At 43.2% G+C, this 19,181-nt stretch overlaps 1 long non-coding RNA gene and 1 pseudogene across 2 annotated transcripts; both read left to right on the plus strand.

The window, feature by feature from the left end:
- The first annotated feature begins 9,666 nt into the window (after window positions 1-9,666).
- LOC308476188 (fatty acid-binding protein, adipocyte pseudogene) lies at window positions 9,667-10,328 on the plus strand (annotated as a pseudogene). Its single transcript has one exon. The product of its transcript is annotated as a fatty acid-binding protein, adipocyte pseudogene (transcript).
- Window positions 10,329-15,329: 5,001 nt separating this feature from the next.
- On the plus strand, window positions 15,330-18,354 carry LOC308475885. The gene is made up of 2 exons (XR_013985478.1): window positions 15,330-15,539; window positions 16,474-18,354. It is a non-coding gene; the product is annotated as an uncharacterized lncRNA (long non-coding RNA).
- The last annotated feature ends 827 nt before the right edge of the window (window positions 18,355-19,181 follow it).

Consider the following 19,181-nt stretch of genomic DNA (forward strand, 5'->3'; position numbering starts at 1 on the left):
GCGCACACGGAACTGCGAGGCACGAAGTTCCGCCCTCTCTCTCGCCCTTCTGTCCCGGTTGCCATAGAAACGGCAAGATAAGGCGGCCCCCCCACAGGGCAGGCCTTTTGGGCCTAGCGCGGCCTGCCGCGTCCTTTGAAAATACGTCATTCGGACGGCAGGACATGTTTAATAGGCGGGCAGCCTGGTGTCCTGACGTTATAGAGTTATCAGGCTAAGGCTGGGGAGAGACCCCGCTTCCAGTCCCCGGGAAGAGTGCTTGGGTGACTTTGGGCCAGCTGCTCTCTCAGCCCAGCCTCGCCTGCCTCGCAGGGTTGTTGTGAGAATAAGGGGAGGGCGGGGGGAAACTATGCTCATTGGCTTCACTCCTTGGTGGGATGTAAATACGGTTCGTACATGAAAACAATAATATTCGCAGGTGTCTTATATGCATACTCCTGAAATTGCTCCCAGATTAACTGACATTTTAAGCAATGGACCATTATATAGAACATGAGCAGCTAAAACAGTAACAGAACTTCTGAGAGTCCTGAGCAAAATCATCCTCAGAAGATATCTGAAGACAGCCCTGTTTAAGGAAGTTTTTAATGTTTGATGTTTTATTGTGTTTTTAATATTCTGTTGGGAGCCGCCCAGAATGGCAGGGGTATAAATAATAATAGGTGTGGTATGAATGATATCATCATCATCATCTTTATTCTGGCACTGAGATCATAGAGTTTCCATTAGGCAAGCTTGTCTGGTGATGAAATTTCAAAGACAGGAGGCCACTATTGGAAAGGCCCCGTATCGCATGTCAGCACCTGCCTTACCTTGGATAGTAAAAGGTAAAGGGTAAAGGGACCCCTGACCATTAGGTCCAGTCGTGACGGACTCTGGGGTTGCGGCTCTCATCTCGCTTTATTGGCCAAGGGAGCCAGCGTACCGCTTCCGGGTCATGTGGCCAGCAGGACTAAGCCGCTTCTGGCGAACCAGAGCAGCGCACAGAAACGCCGTTTACCTTCCCGCCAGAGCAGTACCTATTTATCTACTTGCACTTTGATGTACTTTCAAACTGCTAGGTAGGCAGGAGCAGGGACCAAGCAACAGGAGCTCACCCCGTTGCGGGGATTCGAACCGCCAACCTTCTGATCAGCAAGTCCTAGGCTCTGTGGTTTAACCCACAGCGCCACCTGCATCCTGGATAGTAGCGGCATGCAAAAAAACTACCCTGAGGACCAGACCAATTTATGTGGTTACAAGTCCTTGAGGCACACTGGTCCTAAGCCATATGAGATTTTGTTTTGCTTTTGTTAATTTAAAGCATTTCAGAACCACTCAGGAACATAGAAAGTTAATTTATACTCAGTCAGTACCAACAGTTCATCTAGATTGAAAAGCTGCCTATGAGCTTATACACTTGCTTCAAGACTTCTTCCAAGAAACAAAACACAGTTTTCTGTGTTCCGACGTCTAAGGATCACAGCAAACAAAGCTGTAATCGTTAGGTCACTTACTAGGAACATAGGAAAGACCATTATAGTCAGACCATCCGTCTATCTAGCTTAGTATTGTTTTCACAGACTAGAAGTGGGACTTCAGGGTTTCAAGCAGCAGACATTTCCAGCCCTACCTGGATAAGTCAAGGATAGAAGTTAGGACCTTTTGCATGCAAAGCAGGTGCTCTACCACTGAACTATAGCCCTTCTCTACTCACTTACTTCTGAGTACATATGCTTAGAATTCCGCAATTAGAATATTTGTACAACTGCAAAGACCAGTCTACATACACCAAGAATGGGGAAAATGTGGTCCTTCATATGCTGGACTCCATGCTAGATGGACCAATGATCTGAATTATTATTACATCTCATTCTTGCTTAATAACTGCTTGATTGAATCAGGCCAAGGTCCACTTTGTCTAGCATAATTTGCAAAAATCTAACAAACAGGCACTTAGTTTCTACCAGAAATTAGCCAACATATGAAGCCAGGTCTGCCTATTACAATACCATCCAGGAAATGCAGGAGGAAGGTTTTTTTTTTTAAGACAATAAACTGAAATTACGAAGTACATATGGGCCAAACAATTTTTATGTGTCAATACATTTCATATATTTTTACAGCCGGAAGTTATAAAAACACAATAAGCCAGGTGTTGAAATACATATTCAGTATGGTTTTGATGCTTTTGCTTTGCACAGCATACAAGTACTTCACATAAAATAGCAGAAGACCAGTAGCTTTACAGTAAACTGTATAATATTTTTACTTGTAGAAAAGGGAGGCAGTTTCTGGACATTAGATATTGGTATCCATATCCACCGTGGGCATCACTGCAGAATGTCGTTTCCTACTTCTGCTCAAAAACAAAAGAAGGAAACGCACAATTATGACAAGTTATGGAGAAACTGAAAAAAGCAACAAAAATTAAACACACCATTGCTTGGATCATGTTTAACTACCATATAGCCAAGCCCATCCCAACATCTAGTAAAATAATCAAGCCCATCCCTAAGAAAGCAATGGTATTCTTCAACAAAACAAGTCCTTCTGGTTTTATGTGGGTAAACTAAGCTGATACATAGGATGAGGCTCAAAAAGCAAGAACAGAAGAACTAATCTATTCCTCTATTGACAAATTATGTAAGAGTCAAATCTCCCTACCTAATTAATTAAATAAATAAATCAAGCTCTCAACCCAGGTGTATACGGGTAAAAATAAAAGTGTTTAAATAGATTCCTTTGCAGTGGGAAAAACCCACTATCTACTGTACTGTTGCTGGTGTTATGAGTTTTTGGGGTGCCTGGACTCAACTTCTAATTCTTAGGTGCAAGCACTGGATTTAGCAAAGTGTTAAAACACAGGTGAAACCAATTTCCCGTGTTCAGGAGATCGCCTGAGAGATGGGCCATTAACAGAACAAAGACAGTGAGGTGGGATATCAGCAAAGCAAAGACTCTGTTCCGGCCAGCAAATGAGGGAAGCCCATGTCTGAGCTCTGAGATAGAAGAGCCAACGCATGGTGGAAAGTTTAGGATTGCAATTTGGGAATGATGTGAGCTGGAGAGAAAAAAGCCAGTAAAAATTCAGCAAGCTGTGGAGTGTCAGAGCCATGACTGATGTATTTTTGAATCCCAGGCTGCAGCAATGGGAGAAAAGGGGCCCCCTTGGAGTGTTAATGCTGTGAGCCCCTCCATCACAGGCTCAGGTTGTAGACATGAGCAATAGATAGATAGATAGATAGATAGATAGTAAAGACACCACAATCTCTGCTGTGCCTCATTTCCAAAGGAAACACAAACCCTAGGTTTGTGTCAGGAACCCCTGAGAATCTTGCACATCTTGAAGAGTAGGGTGGTGTGTAACATAATATGCAGTCTCTTTATTCTTTTTCACAAAGTTATTTCAAACCACAGTTGTCTCTTAAGTTTTGATGCTGTTTTTAACACATTTTAAATTACTTATTATGAACACAAACATTAGAATACTGATAAATCTCTCCTCCTCCTCAGGGCTTCTTTTGCCTTTTCCCTCCTTGACTATGAGCTCTTCTCCTAGCATGCTTCCACTTCTTGATCTCCTTGTTTGATCAGCCTCTCTCAATCTTAAAATAGGGGGTTTTTTTTGTAAGAGCTGAAGATAGTACAGTGGTACCTTGGGTTACATACGCTTCAGGTTACAGACTCCACTAACCCAGAAATAGTGCTTCAGGTTAAGAACTTTGCTTCAGGATGAGAACAGAAATTGTGCTCCGGCAGCGCGGCAGCAGCAGGAGGCCCCATTAGCTAAAGTGGTGCTTCAGGTTAAGAACAGTTTCAGGTTAAAAACGGACCCCCAAACGAATTAAGTACTTAACCCGAGGTTCCACTGTATGATGCAGCATTGTTCATGGTATGCACACATCCTGCTACTGTCTCTCTTAACAGGGTTCACAAGGTTTTATAGTATTTCACACAGCGCTTGCAAAACCTTGCAGCCTCTCCCTATCCTCCAGCATCTGCTGCCAATGGTAGGGCCGGGCTTACATATACTTTGGCATTCTAACTAGCCTATCTAAATTCTCCCCCATAAACCTCTGGCTTTCTTTCTTTCTTATTAATAGCCCCATGCACACAATCACCTCTTAGCCTAGAAATAAGTCCAGACTGGGTGGGTGGAGAAATAGATTGCACAGGGAAAGGATGGATAAGTATCTACATGGTATCTCTCTTTCCTATAAATACTCCCCAATCTCATGTTTGGAAACACACCTTTCCTGAGCTAATGTGTTGTTTGTGCACTAGACAGCAAGAACATGAGTTTCTGAGGCATTTAGCCTAACAAGAGAGGTGCTTTTTGCAATAGATGCTAAGAAGGGGTGCAATAAAATGGGCTGCAGCAAATGCTTTTAAAATGAGCTAGAACAGATTAATTTGTCCTCAGTTTCCCAACCACTTAAGCAGCTGGCTGGATGCCTTGATTGAGCTCTCAAAAGTATTGTATCGGGAGCAATTAGGTAATTGAGAGGTGGAAAGGTACCAGGAACAGATGGCCTTCCTATTGATATTTTCTGATAAATTGTTCCAGTCATCACCACCCCCTTCTCCCTGGCTTTGAAAATGTGTGGCCATTTTGTCCAAAATATTATCGACTATGGAATAAGCACAATTCTCATAACAATTTCCTAACTGCATCCTGAATCTAGATGTTAAGAATGATATAAACGCTATCCCAGAAGGCTGGAAAGTATCTTCATTTTAAATTATTGTACTTGTCTCCATTCAGTACAATAACTGTGTACCAAATATGCCCTAAAGATTTTCCATATCTAAAACAGTGGTTGGATTTTAATTTTCTATAGTCTCACCATAGCTTTCTGAGATTATTAAAAAAACGATTTACTTGGATCCTTGAGTGGTTTTTAAAATAATTACTCTTGTTACATCAAACAAGGTTAAGAGGCTGGTGTACTGGGCCCTGGCAGCTGCCTGAGGATGGCTCTCGCTGACATGGAGGCCTCATCTGAGCCGTGTAATATCAGTGAAATTTACAGAATACATGGCAGCGACTTTTGTGAGATATCCCTGTTTGCAGAAGTTGCTACTGCGTCTTCTGCAAGTACTCGTCTCACATTATACTGTTGGGATTGTAAGTAGGCTACAGGGTAGTACTGCTGGTGGTGAATAATTGATCTGGGAACCAGACTCTTATTTCCTTTCCTTGGGAGATTTTTTCTGAATGGCGCTCCAGCTAGCAGTGGTGGCTAGCGATCCTTGGATGAGATGGGTCTTCATCTTCCTCCCTTGCGCAAAAATAGTAGGTTTTTAACCATTGCCGTTTAGGGACGCGGGTGGCGCTGTGGGTTAAACCACAGAGCCTAGGACTTGCCAATCAGAAGGCTGGCGGTTTGAATCCCTGCGACGGGGTGAGCTCCTGTTGCTCGGTCCCTGCTCCTGCCAACCTAGCAGTTTGAAAGCACGTCAAAGTGCAAGTAGATAAATAGGTACCGCTCTGGCAGGAAGGTAAACGGCGTTTCTGTGCACTGCTCTGGTTCGCCAGAAGCGGCTTAGTCATGCTGGCCATGTGACCTGGAAGCTGTACGCCGGCTCCCTCAGCCAATAAAGCGAGATGAGCACCGCAACCCCAGAGTCGGTCACAACTGGACCTAATGGTCAGGGGTCCCTTTACCTATTAAGCATTGCCATTGTATCTTTCTCCACAGCGGTATTTTATTTGTCAACAGTGTGTACTTCTAGAGGTAATATAGTCTGCTATCCTATATGCGAAGGGTGGGAAACATTTAGCCCCCTTGATGTTGTTGTTGTTAATTGAATTTATATTCCGCCCTATACACGGGGGTCACAGAATAAAATCAAGATATAAAACCATAAAACACCTAATAAAAACAAAAACAACTACAATTCACATCAGCTCCAGCAAGCATGGCAAATGGCAATGGATAATAGGAGTTGTAGTTGAGGGCCAAAAATTACTCACACGCTGTGCTATGCACACGTACCCATTGAAGAGAAAATGCATATATCAGAAGTAAAACACTAGAAAATGTTTTATCCCTTCTCCTGCAATTAGAAATATAGTCTTTAGTTCTGTGCATTGATTGCAACCAAGTATAAAAAGTTATCCATGGAAATTTAAAGTCTATCCAATCAGTTTAACACGCAATTCCCTCACCCCGCCATTGTTTCGACATGTCCAGAAAAGCACAAGGCTTTTAAATTCTGCGTCTGACGGTGCATTCCAGTCAGTGGTAGAACTTGATCTGCAAGGTTTAAGGCAGAAGGTGGAAGACTTGGGAGACAAGGTTTCAAGTCCCCCACGAAACATGGTGAGGCAGTCGCCTTAGGCAGCAGGCTGGGCCTGCTGGGAGGAGCAGCAGATCTGAGCCCCCAAGGAATTCGCCACCTGCTGCCTCCTGCCCTTGTCCCCTATTCCCCCTCCACCTCCGCCACAGACACACACCTCCACCTGCTCCTTTCTGGCCTTTCTTCTCCCCCTTTCTCTGGGGCATCTCCAGGCCACTTCCAGTCAAGTCAGGTGTGGTGGCAGCATAAGGGAGGGGGGACAATGACGCATTTTCTATTTTGCCTCAAGCGACAAAACGTCCTGGGCCAGCCCTGCTCAGAGGATTGTTGTGAGGATAACATGGGGAAGAGGAGAACTATGAATGCCACCTTGAGTTCCTTGTAGGAAAAGTGGGATATAAATGCAATAATAAATGAATAGGAATATTAATAAGAAGCCTATCCCCCAGCCTCTTAAAAAGCAGAGACATCACCTTGCCGACAAAGGTCCGTATACTTAAAGCTATGGTTTTCCCGGTAGTGATGTATGGAAGTGAGAGCTGGACCATAAAGAAGGCTGATCGCCAAAGAATTGATGCTTTTGAATTATGGTGCTGGGGGAGACTCTTGAGAGTCCCATGGACTGCAAGAAGATCAAACATGTCCATTCTTAAGGAAATCAGCCCTGAGTGCTCACTGGAAGGACAGATCATGAAGCTGAGGCTCCAATACTTTGGCCACCTCATGAGAAGAGAAGACTCTCTGGAAAAGACCCTGATGTTGGGAAAGATGGAGGGCGCAAGGAGAAGGGGACGACAGAGGACGAAATGGTTGGACAGTGTTTTCGAAGCTACCAGCATGAGTTTGACCAAACTGCGGGAGGCAGTGGAAGACAAGAGTGCCTGGCGTGCTCTGGTGCAGGGGGTCACGAAGAGTCGGACACGACTAAACAACAACAAATCCCCCAGCTTGCCTTGATGTAAGGATTAGAGAGCTATGGGATACTTATCAAACTCAGAACACTTATTTTAATAAAACTTTCAGATTAATTGACAGAGGTTCATATTTGTAAATTAGTATCCGACCTGTAGAACTTTGAAAAAAGATTAAATTGATTTACTGCTTTCTGCTTTTTTTCTGTCTTTCTGTTTGCCCTGGTTCACGGCAGTGTGCCAAAACAAACACTGAGCTATCAGACATCAGCTTGGTGCCTTCTTCAGCTCAGCAAGCCCTAAGGCTGACCCTAATAATGAATCTGCTTTTTAATAATCGTATCTTTCCCTTTCCAGTAGATGTAACTGGCCATTCAACACTGCACACCTGGCAGTATGGATAAAAGAGCAAGTCATCTACCTTCATTGTAAATTACTGTGATGGGAGAAAGAATGAATCACCCTTCTTATTTTGATGGCCATTTCTGTGGTTCACTGAACAGCTGCCCTGAGATTTTGTCCTCTTGTAATTAATTAATTGTTCTGGACTGGTATTCCATTTCATTCCAATACAGATTTATAAATCATTTGCTGTTAGAAAGTGGTCCTCTTAAAAGTGTGACTTCTGCACACACCCACACTCCATTTTGAAGAGAGAAAATTAAAATATAGAGCCATTTCCCCTGCTCCCTTATTTAAGAAAACCTGGCTAAGCATCACGCAGGGGAAATCATAAATGCCTGCCATTAGAGACAAAGCAAGAAATGGATTTATGAAAGTATGACAGAGCCTCCTGCCATGAGCACTGATCAGGAAAGCTCTGATGTGCATTATGTTTTCAGTTTGTAAATTAAGTATACTTAACATTTATAGACTCTGACTGCACATGAGACCATTTTATGATTCTTAAGGTGGAATGGTTCCTTGCTCTCCCTCCAGCACTGCTCTGATAAACCAAAACACATTTCTAATAAACAGGCAGAGAGATTAAAAATAAAGCCACTACTTTTTTTTGTAAGGTGCGCTCCAGACTCATTATAAAAGTTTATCACCTAAGTAAAGCTGCACTCTTAAAACATTTAAAACCTGCTATGTAAGAGAAGCAATAATTCTGCCCTGACATGTCTTGCCCATGGTATCAGTCTGTGATGTACACTAAGAGCTTTATTTTAAGGAAATCAGCACATAAAAAGTGCATTTCAGAGAACTTCAGACTGAAACACAAAACAAACAGCCCATGGGGATGTATACCCATTTAAAAGGCTCAGTGCCTATATGGGCTACAGCCCTGCATGCAGTTAAAACCTCTTATATCCTGTTTATTTCAGTGCAGTTTATAATACAATCCTTTACAGAATTGCCTGGGAGTACGTTTTGCTCAGTTTGTAGGGACTTTCTTCCAAGCAGACATGTATAGACTCATACTATTGAGCAACCAATCTTAGTCTATGCACCACAGCTATTGACTTTGTATTGAATTTATGCCCAACAGATCATGTATACTCCACCTCTTTGCTAGAGACAACCCCCCCTTTTTCTGGCACTAGCCCTTAGTAAAATAATGTGCCTATTTTGCAGAAATAGCAGAGGTGCCTTTTTAAAATGCCATACATACTGTGTACCTGTATGTTGCTACCATTTTGAGTTAATAGCAGCTGAGGGAATGACAGGATAACAATGCATATGAGGAAAGCAATACAGGGAACAGTTAGCACCCACCCACACGAATTTCCACCCAGGTTTTCTAGAAAAAGAGCACTGTTACTATAGTTCAACTTCTTTTTGCCTAAAGGTCACACAGTAAATTCATGCATAAGATGACTTTTGGGTTTTCCTAGTTCATATTCTCTTATCGGTTGCACCACAGTCTCAGCCTCCAGCCTCATCAGCAAGGGAAAGTACACAAGCCTGCTTGCCTCAGAGGGGTTTTCCACAAAAGCAGTGTGGCAGGAGGAGGGCTATTCCCACAGAGCAGTTTCTCGTGAGCAGAGTCAGCCACAGCAGTGAGACAGCGCAACAGAGAGGATGAATGACGCCAGCTTTGTGAAAAGCAGCACAAGAGCTTGTTTAAGAATTGCTCTCTATAGCCTTTGAGGAAAACGATGCTATGAGAGCGCATGAGGCCAGGGAACGTTGGGTCTTTGGGGGAGAATGTTTTAAGAGAGAGAGAGCAAAGTAATGTCTGTGTGTGAATGTCCCGGGAAGAGAGAGAGGGAAAGGGAAAGAGTTAAGAGATGCTTCCCCCCCCCCCTTATGCATCCACAGAGGCTAACGTTTTAACAAAAATGTTAAAAGGCAATAATCAATAGGATGAAACTTTTCCTCGCTGGGGAAAGCTGCCTCTGTTGCTTTCTGTGAGCTGCACTAGATACTGTCTCGGTAGACATGTGGCTTTTTAACACTTAGGAAGCAGCTAACAGTTTCTAAGTGCTGCACAGATATTAAAAGACAAGACAGTCAGGTGCTGTGCTCTTTGTGGTGCTTACCGTAGTTAAACTTGTAAGAAGTTCCTCAGGAGACTTAGTTAATCCTACACCATGTGCGAACAATTTTTGGGAACTTGGAAGCTTGTTTCCACTGAAAAATTTGATGACTATATGAAAGAACTTGGTGCGGGCTTTGCCACCAGGAAGGTGGCTGGTGTTGCCAAGCCCAATGTGATCATCAGTTGCAAAGGAGATGTTATAACCATCAAAACAGAGAGCATTTTAAAGAACACTGAGATTTCCTTCAAACTGGGGGAACAGTTTGATGAGACCACAGCAGATGACAGGAAAGTAAAGAGTGTTGTGACATTAGACAATGGGTCGCTCAGTCAGTTGCAGAAATGGGATGGAAAAGAGACCACCATAAAAAGAAAAACAGAAGATGGAAAGCTGGTTGTGGAGTGTGAAATGAACAATGTTATCTGCACCAGAGTGTATGAGAAAGCATGAAGATAGACTCCTTCCCCTGTGTGGTTAGTGGGACAGTTAGCCGGTTCTGGACGCAGGGCCCCACAAGGCAGTTGCTTTCTCCAAAGAACTGATATGTTATTGATAGAACCGTTCCAAAGAACCTGCATACAGTATTCAACCTAAAAGTATGGTGACTATTCAATAAAGTGCTTAATGATAAATATAAAAAAAGACAAGACAGTCCCTGCCGCCCCCTGCCCACAGGCTCATCATTTAATACAAAGTGGGGGATGCAATGCAGAAGGAAAATAAAAACAAACCCAGGAGCAGCTCCACCTTCACATTGGTCTCCTGCTTGCCATATGATGCAGTTCCTCAGTCTCCCAGGGTAACTTGCAGTCCATTGCTATTTACTCCAATTCAGTGGTAAAATGTGGGGTTTCCCACAGAAAGCATTAGGGGAAGAAAACAAAAAACCTGCTTGGACACGGAGCTTTAACATGCAGCCCTGTGCCAAAGTAACGTAGGAGAGGGGGCCCTGGAATTGGTTGATTTCCGTGAGGCTCACTCCTCCTTCCTTGGGCTTGTCCTCTGCCTGCAAGCCAAATTCTGTATAGCAAATTCCTCCACCACTTCACCGCAATACAGTATCTGTAAAATACACAGCACCGTTCTCACCAGCAGCCTCTGAATATCTGGGAGTGGAGGGCAAGGTTTCCTAGGCAGATTAAAGCCCCAGCACCTCTTTTTCTTATACAAATTATCCCTGGAATTGTGTCTGTAGACATATGGTGCAGTGAGTCAGTGCATCTAGCTGTTAATAACTAGGAGGTTGTTGGTTTGAGCCCACCTAGGGACAGCTATGGGCAGGATTCCTGTGTTGTTAGATGATGACTAGATGATCCTCACGGTCTCTTCCAACTCTACAATTCTATGATTTAGCCATTAAATTCAGAAGACTGCTCACTGAAAGACTGGAGCCATACTCCACCAACCAAGGGGAAAAGAAGCCACGAGACGAGTTATCTAAGGATTAGAAGCTATATTTAGTTCCTCTCTTTATTTCTTCTAAGGCAGGGCTGAGTCACACCACATTGGGCTTGTGCTGATTTAAGGGCTTTCTGTATCCAAGGCGTAGTTTGTACACAAGCCTGTAATGAGCTTCATGTGATTTCTTCTGTTTATGTCCGGACTGTGGAGCTCCCTGGGTAACCTTGGGGCAGTCACTAGCTCAAAGGCGCCTGATGTCATACGCCGGAGTTGTGAAGAAGAAAAATGCTGTGTGCGTATATGAAACAATACACTACCCTGAGCTCTTTGGGATAAAAATGCAAATCAATCTATCAATCTCGACTTTCCAGTAGGTACTCACATTTAACTATTCCACTCCCAGCCACCCTTTGGGGGCCCCTGTAAAAAATTGTTGGCATGCATTGAAAGAAAACAACACCTAGGATCTATGAAGTTATAACTATTTTAATGCATGTAGATAATCAAATGCCATTCTCTCCACAGGTCCTTAAGTTATCCATAGTTGTCCTCAAGGTAAATGAAAAGGTAGCAAGCTTCTCTTGTGCTGCTGTAGGAATTTGTGAAATGCTGACCTCTAGTGGCATTGAAGGAAATTTGATGTGTTGGTCTCTGGCTTTATACTGAATTGTAGGCAACGTAGTGGATATTTTTAATTAGTGTATGGTTTGCCATTTATTATGCTTTCAAATATTTAAGGACTTGTTATATGCTGAATAGGGACGCAGGTGGCGCTGTGGGTTAAACCACAGAGCCTAGGACTTGCCGTTCAGAAGGTCGGCGGTTTGAATCCCCGCGACGGGGTGAGCTCCCGTTGCTCGGTCCCTGCTCCTGCCCACCTAGCAGTTCGAAAGCACATCAAAGTGCAAGTAGATAAATAGGTACCGCTCCAGCGGGAAGGTAAACAGCATTTCTGTGTGCTGCTCTGGTTCACCAGAAGCGGCTTAGTCAGGCTGGCCACATGACCTGGAAGCTGTACACCGGCTCCCTCGGCCAATAAAGCGAGATGAGCGCCGCAACCCCAGAGTCGGCCAAGACTGGACCTAATGATCAGGGGTCCCTTTACCTTTACCTATATGCTGAATGGTGGATAAAATCACTTGCATCCTATTGACTCTGCTGTTATGGCAGCTGAATCTCAAGTGCTGTCCACAGCATTTTCTAGTCCTGTTGTGTTGGATGAGTTTCAGTTGGTAAGGCTCAATGATGGAGGTTCTTGGACTGGTCAGGGTGACTACTTGTGCTCTGGACCCTTGCCCCTCTTGGCTGATAAAAATTAGCAGGGAGGGGACAGTTGGCTGGGCCAGGGAGGTGATTAATGCCTCCTTGCGAGGAGGAGTGGTCCCTGCCTGCTTAAAGGAGGCAGTGGTAAAACCACTCAAGAAACCCTTCCTGGATTTGGAAAATCTAAGTAACTATCTCCCTTTCTTGGACAAGATTCTTGAGTGGGTAGTCATGGACAAGATCTAGGCTCTCTTGTAGGAAACTGGTTTTCTATATCTATTTCAATTGGGGTTTCGGCACAGAAACTGTTTTGGTCACGTTGTAGGATGACCTCTGTCTGGGAGAGAGACAGGGGAAATGTGTCCTTGTTAATTCTCAGTGGCTTTTGATACCATGGTATCCTTCTGGAGCGACTGTCCGAGTAAGGGATGGGTGGCATTGCTTTGTGGTGGTTCCGGTCCTACTTGGGACAGTCGTTTTTAGAGGCGATGCTTTGGGGGTGCTCTTGGGCCCTGTACAGCCTTCAGTGTGGGGTTCCTCAGGGTCTGATTTTATCCCTCATGCTGTTTGACATCTACATGAAAGCTCCAAGTAGGGTCATCCAAAGTTTTGGAGTACAGTGGTACCTCGGGTTATAGACGCTTCAGGTTACAAACTCCGCTAACCCAGAAATAGTACCTCGGGTTAAGAACTTTGCTTCAGGATGAGAACAGACATTGAGCAGCGGTGGCACAGCGGCAGCAGGAGGCCCCATTAGCTAAAGTGGTGCTTCAGGTTAAGAACAGACCTCCAGAACGAATTAAGTTCTTAACCCGAGATACCACTGAACGTTGTCAGCAATATGCTGGACACACAGCCCTACTTTTCCTTTACATCTACAGGTTTGGCGGTGGAAGTTTTGGACAATTGTCTTGCCTTAGTAAAAGACTGGATGAGAGCAAATAAACTGAAGCTCAACCGAGATGAGCCTGAGACACTGTTGGTGGGCGGTTCCCCAGACTGAACAGATGGGAAATGGCCTGCTCTTGATGGGGTTACACAGCCTCTGAAGGAGCAGGTACACAGCTTGCAGGGGGGGTTCATTGCTGTTGCTGGAGACTCGGTGGTGTTCCATCAGTTTTGGGTGGTGGCCCAGCTTTGCCCCTGTCTGGACAGGAATAGCCTAATTTCTGTCATCTATGCTCTGGTAACCTCTAGATAAGATTACTGCAATGTGTTAAGACATGGGGCTACCTCTGATGACAGTTTGTAAACTGCAGCTGGTGCAGAATTCAGCAGCCAGTAATCGACTATAGAATAAAAGAAATAAATAAACAAACTAGAATTAAACAAAGACTTTACGAGATGCCGGCTACAAAACTCGTTTCACTGAACTAATCAGTTTCCTCAGAAGGAAATAAAGGAATTATAAGATTTTAAGTGATATCAAACAAGCTCAAGAGCAGGGCTGAAAATTCTTCCTCGAGTTTACAAAAAAGGTATGAAAACCTCAGTGACAAGTTTTAAACATAGCCCTATTTAAGAGAATCCAGCAGTAGTGATAAGAAATTGAGGTTTTAAAGTTTCAAACAAACTCAAAAAACAGAGCAGAAACCCAAAAAAGTTTTAAACATAGCCCTATTTAAGAGAACCAAGCAGTAGTAATAAGAAATTGAGGTTTGAAGTTTCAAACAAACTCAAAAACTTTGACCTATGAAGCCTTAAATGGACCGCAATACTCAAGAACTGCCCCTCCCCATATAAACCACCCTGGACCCTGCATTCATCATCTGAGCCCATTTTTCATATGCCTCCTCCACGAGAGGTCCGGAGGGTGGCAACACGAGAACAGGGCCTCTTCTGTGATGGCTCCTCGCTTGTGGAATGCTCTTCCTAGGGTGGCTTGCGTAGCACCTTTGCTGCATATCTTTAGGCACCACCCCTCTTTCCCCAGGTCTTAAACAATCTATGGCCTTTTAAACTGTGTGTGCGTGATGGTTTTATTATGATACGTATTTTTGTATTTCTATGCCTGTGCTGCTTGGATGAAGGGTGGTAGTAAAGGTAAAGGGACCCCTGACTATTAGGTCCAGTCTGGGGTTGCGGCGCTCATCTCACTTTATTGGCCGAGGGAGCCAGCGTACAGCTTCCGAGTCATGTGGCCAGCATGACTAAGCCGCTTCTGGCGAACCAGTGCAGCGCACGGAAATGCCGTTTACCTTCCCGCCGGAGCGGTACCTATTTATCTACTTGCACTTGACGTGCTTTCGAACTGCTAGGTTGGCAGGAGCAGGAACCGAGCAACGGGAGCTCACCCCGTCACAGGGATTTGAACCACCGACCTTCTGATCAGCAAGTCCTAGGCTCTGTGGTTTAACCCACAGCGCGTCCTGGGTGGTATATTAATTTAATAAATAAAAACAATAATTATTAGACCAAGCTATGGGAGGGGAGGTTTAGATGAGCTGGGAGGAAATAACAAGGGCGGCAGCGGGGGGGTGGTTTGAAGTGTAAAGACAGGTTTGTCAAGTGTCAAGGGGGGAGGGGTTGGGGGAAGGGGTTTGGCAAAGGAATACATACTGTATACATACATATGTGTGCACACACAGCAAGTTTGTATTAGGAAGTGCTTCAGTCTTACTACACATTGGGTTGGTAGGATTTCATGCCAGATTTTTTCTCTCTACTTTTTTTTGGGGGGGGGAGTCTTACTTTGTTAGTACACTGTAATATTGGGGGAAACTCACAACTGTTAAAGTACCGTACTTTCCTGTTACCCTGTCATTCTTGTATTTTTTTTTAAAAAGCAACAATGACTATTTAAGAAAAAAACTCCAATACCATTTACTTTGACACTTTCTGTCTCAGATCTAGTCCTCAAACACAGCATTTCCCACACCTCCTCATCCTTCAGTCATATATTCTGTACCATCTTAGAACCAGCCTTCCTTCCTACTTCTTATTTCTTTCACTCTCACACACCTCTTAGTGGCAGTCTTGGAGTGACCGTTACATTTTGAAAAATAAAACAGGATTCTATGCTGTTATTGCAATGTGAGTTCTTTATGAAATGTTTTGTGCTGATGACAGACCAACGTAGCCAAGTGCATGTAAGAATAAGCTCACAGACGAATCAACACAAGGAGAACTTTGACAATCACCATTAGTTAACTCAAACAATATTCTTCCATGGAGTCTGTTCACATTTTCAGCCGTGAGTCTCTAAAATGTACTCTTCATTTTGTGGAATCTCCTGTTGGTACTGCAGTATACATCGTCTCCTTGTGTAATCTTGTTTTCTCATCATTGGTAGTTTATTTAATTTGAATTTAAAAAGTAAAGAAACTTAACTGGTGAGAAGACGGGATTCTTTTTCCATTTACAGCCAGATTGCTCCTATATATAGATAATGGGTTATAAACTTATGGCAGCCGGCAGCTGATTGGCTCCCATCAGTAATACAACTAAAGGCATGAGATCTTCTCATACATGCTCAACGTTCTGTGCTTCACTACTAATCCCTATGAAGATGTGGCCTGGGAAAATAAATAGGTTGCTCCCTGAGACATGCCTAGTTAAATTAGCCAACTTATCCATTTTCTTCCTTGGTTTGTACTGGAAATAATGTTTACATATTAGATACGTATGTATGAACAGGTGATTTGGGCATATGCTTCTAAGTAAACCAAACACAAGTATCTCTGAAAATGCTCAGCAGCTCAGATGATGGGTGAGGAAGAGTTCTATCCAGAAGCATAATTCAGACATCAGCAGTAGCTTTGCAATTCGGATGTGTGCCATTGTGGGTCTAGATGAGTCTTCTGCTGCTTTGGCATTTTCCACTTTTGCTCGTGGCCCCATAAATTAGCAATGGAAAAGGCAACCCTAGGGATTTCTGCCTCGTGGAAAAAGGGCAAATTAAAATTTCTGCATCAGACCCAGTTTTGAGACTCAAGACAAAGAAAGAAAATTGCTAAATGTTTACTGCACCCATTAATGACAATTTGAAAAACACATGAAATCCTACTTGTAATGTCCTGTGACCCAATATTTTCATTCATTAATGCATTCATCTACCACCTTTTAATACAAGCATTTCCCAGGTGGTTCATAGGATTCAAACTTGCCCAACTGTATCCCGATTCCAGGCCAAAAGCAAGCAGAGATCAGTGGCCTCACAGTCTGCATTATCCCTTTGTCCTTCAGCCTCACTCCAGGTAGCTGGGACTTCCCAAATGGCTCTGTCACTTGCTCAGGTGAGTAGTCCTACTTGCCAAGAGAGTGATTTGGGAGGGCTGTAATTTTCCCCTTTCAATGGACTTCTGGTCCAGCCTAGCAATACATTAATATGGTATTCCTGATAAGTGGAAACAAGTAAGTACCTGCTGTTCAGTATGAAATTCTTACACAGAAATCTGTGGCTGGCTCAGAAGATGGCTACTCTATAAAGGTACAATTCACTATTCCTGATTTGGCAAAACTAAACCTCCTGTGAACAGTGTACAGTTACTTCAACTATATATGATTGTAGATGTATGTGATCACCATGCTTTTAAACGCTTTTCCCTTGTTGTTTTTCATTAAGCATAAATTTCACAGTTATGGAATTTTAATGTGTGTGGTAAGTTAAATGAAAAATATGAAACATTTCTTTGTTTTATTGCAGTCTCTATTTTTCTTCTTCCCAGAAAGAAAACCAGCTCTAGAAAATCTGTGTACAATCTTTTCCTCACTCCCGCAGCAAGTGAGCAATATTATAGATCAGATTTGATTTGATTTCTGCTCATTCAGAAAGAGAATGTAAGCAAATGTGGGTTAAACTGGAAACAAATGGTTAAAGAAATGAAACATTGCTTTTTGTTCTTATTGCTTATTCTTCTTTGGTAACTGAAAAATCTTCAAATAAAATAATAAAAACATTTTAATCAAGAAATCCCTATACAGTGGTGCCCCGCAAGACGAATGCCTCGCAAGACGGAAAACCCGCTAGACGAAAGGGTTTTCCGTTTTTGAGTTGCTTCGCAGGACGAATTTCCCTATGGGCTTGCTTCGCAAGACGAAAATGTCTTGCGAGTCTTGAGATTTTTTTTTCGCTTTTCCCCCCTTTATCTAAGCCGCTAAGCCTTTAATAGCCTTTTAGCAGCTAATCCGATAAGCCGATAAGCCTTTAATAGCCGCTAAACCGCTAATAGCGCTAATCCGTTAAGCCGCTAATAGGGTTGCTTCGCAAGACGAAAAAACCGCTAGACGAAGACTCTCGCGGAACGGATTAATTTCGTCTTGCGAGGCACCACTGTAGTGGTCCGTTAAAACCAATTGCCGTACGATAAATTACAAGTAAGATTGTTGAGGGTGTTTTCTGAACAGTTGATTTTTTTCCCTCCCTTGCTTTTACAAATGTTACTTTTGCTATAAATCTTTTTCAGCAAAACCACACCCTAAAAAGTGTGATCCTGAAATTAGATATGCCATAACTACACAGGAGACTGCAAGCAGCAGTCATTGAAACCTGAAAGATCACCAAGATAACGATGTACAGTCGACAAACCGCAGTATCTGAAAAACAAGAGAAACACCATGCAGGCTTATTTGAAAGGAGGGGGCACAGGCATTCTTTGCTGCTGCTTTCACAGTTTTCATTCTATGCTAACAATTGTAATATTCATATTTTTGTTTAACTGTGACTGTGACTGGGATACAGAAGGCTTTAATTGGTTAAAAGGCTACCCAGAAATATTAATAAATTATGGCTCAAAGTTCTGCATCCAACCCTGATATGATGTGGCTATTATAGGCATTTTTTAAATTATTATTTCAAGAAGATTTGAGAAGGGAAGCAGCATTAGTCACTGTGGCATTCAAACAAATTTATTATGGCATAAGCTAGTCTTCAAGGTGGCACGGAACCTTAAAGTCAACAATTTAAAAAGCACTTGTAGATCTAAGCCATGAGTGATCAGTCCCAGGCACAGTGAATGTATTAGGCCGCCCAAGCAATTTTTTTGCCCGCCCCCTCCCCCAAGACTCGACAGATTTTGGAAGTAATGAAGGCAAAAAGAAAAAAAAGTCGACATAGCACTTGAGTGGGCAGAAAGATTTATAACCAGTCCAGCACCTTGATGGGGATTCAATTTGCCCCTTTCCTCGCAGTCAGATCAATTGTTTGTTGAACATGGAGAGAGCCAAGACTCTCTGCAGTTGATATGTGCAGGTCAGCCGAGGAGATGGGCAATGTGTACCTATTTACATGTGAGCACACAGGAACGTGGGGTGGTCACAACTACTTCTGCCAAGGGTTGGCCAAGGCTGAATGTAGCCCTCGGGTCCATAAAGGAGATCTGATCTGGATCCAGCCCATAGACAGTGTGCATACACGTAGCCTATGTGTGGACTGATTTGAGCCAAGATTCACTGCGACTCATACAGAACATACTCTGAATGCCAATACTCAGTCACAGAAAACAAAACAATGCCTTGCAGCATGGACAGAGTTCCTGAGTAACCACAAGTAGCTCACATCTGTCTGGCATTAGGATGCAAAGATACCACCTAAAATGCATAAAGATTTCACCTAAAATGCATAAAGATTTCACCTAAAATGCATACGCTGAAGGTGGGCTTTAGCCCTGGTACTTCTTTCTTGGTTAAGATATAGAGCAAAGCACATACCAACATGTGTAGCCTTCAGCCTTTCAGACAGGGACTCATCTTTAATCCAGTACTTGCCCTCCCTTCTTCTTTCCCTTTTAAAAAGTGACAAGAGGCAACAATAGTTGTGGCTGCTGTGCAACCTATTTTCAGTTAAAACCCACCAGCAGAATACCAATGATACATTATTTCTATCTAGCGTTCTATG

The sequence above is a fragment of the Podarcis pityusensis genome (assembly GCF_964106645.2).
Source record: "Podarcis pityusensis genome assembly, chromosome: 4".
In the NCBI taxonomy this organism is placed as follows: Eukaryota; Metazoa; Chordata; class Lepidosauria; order Squamata; family Lacertidae; genus Podarcis; species Podarcis pityusensis.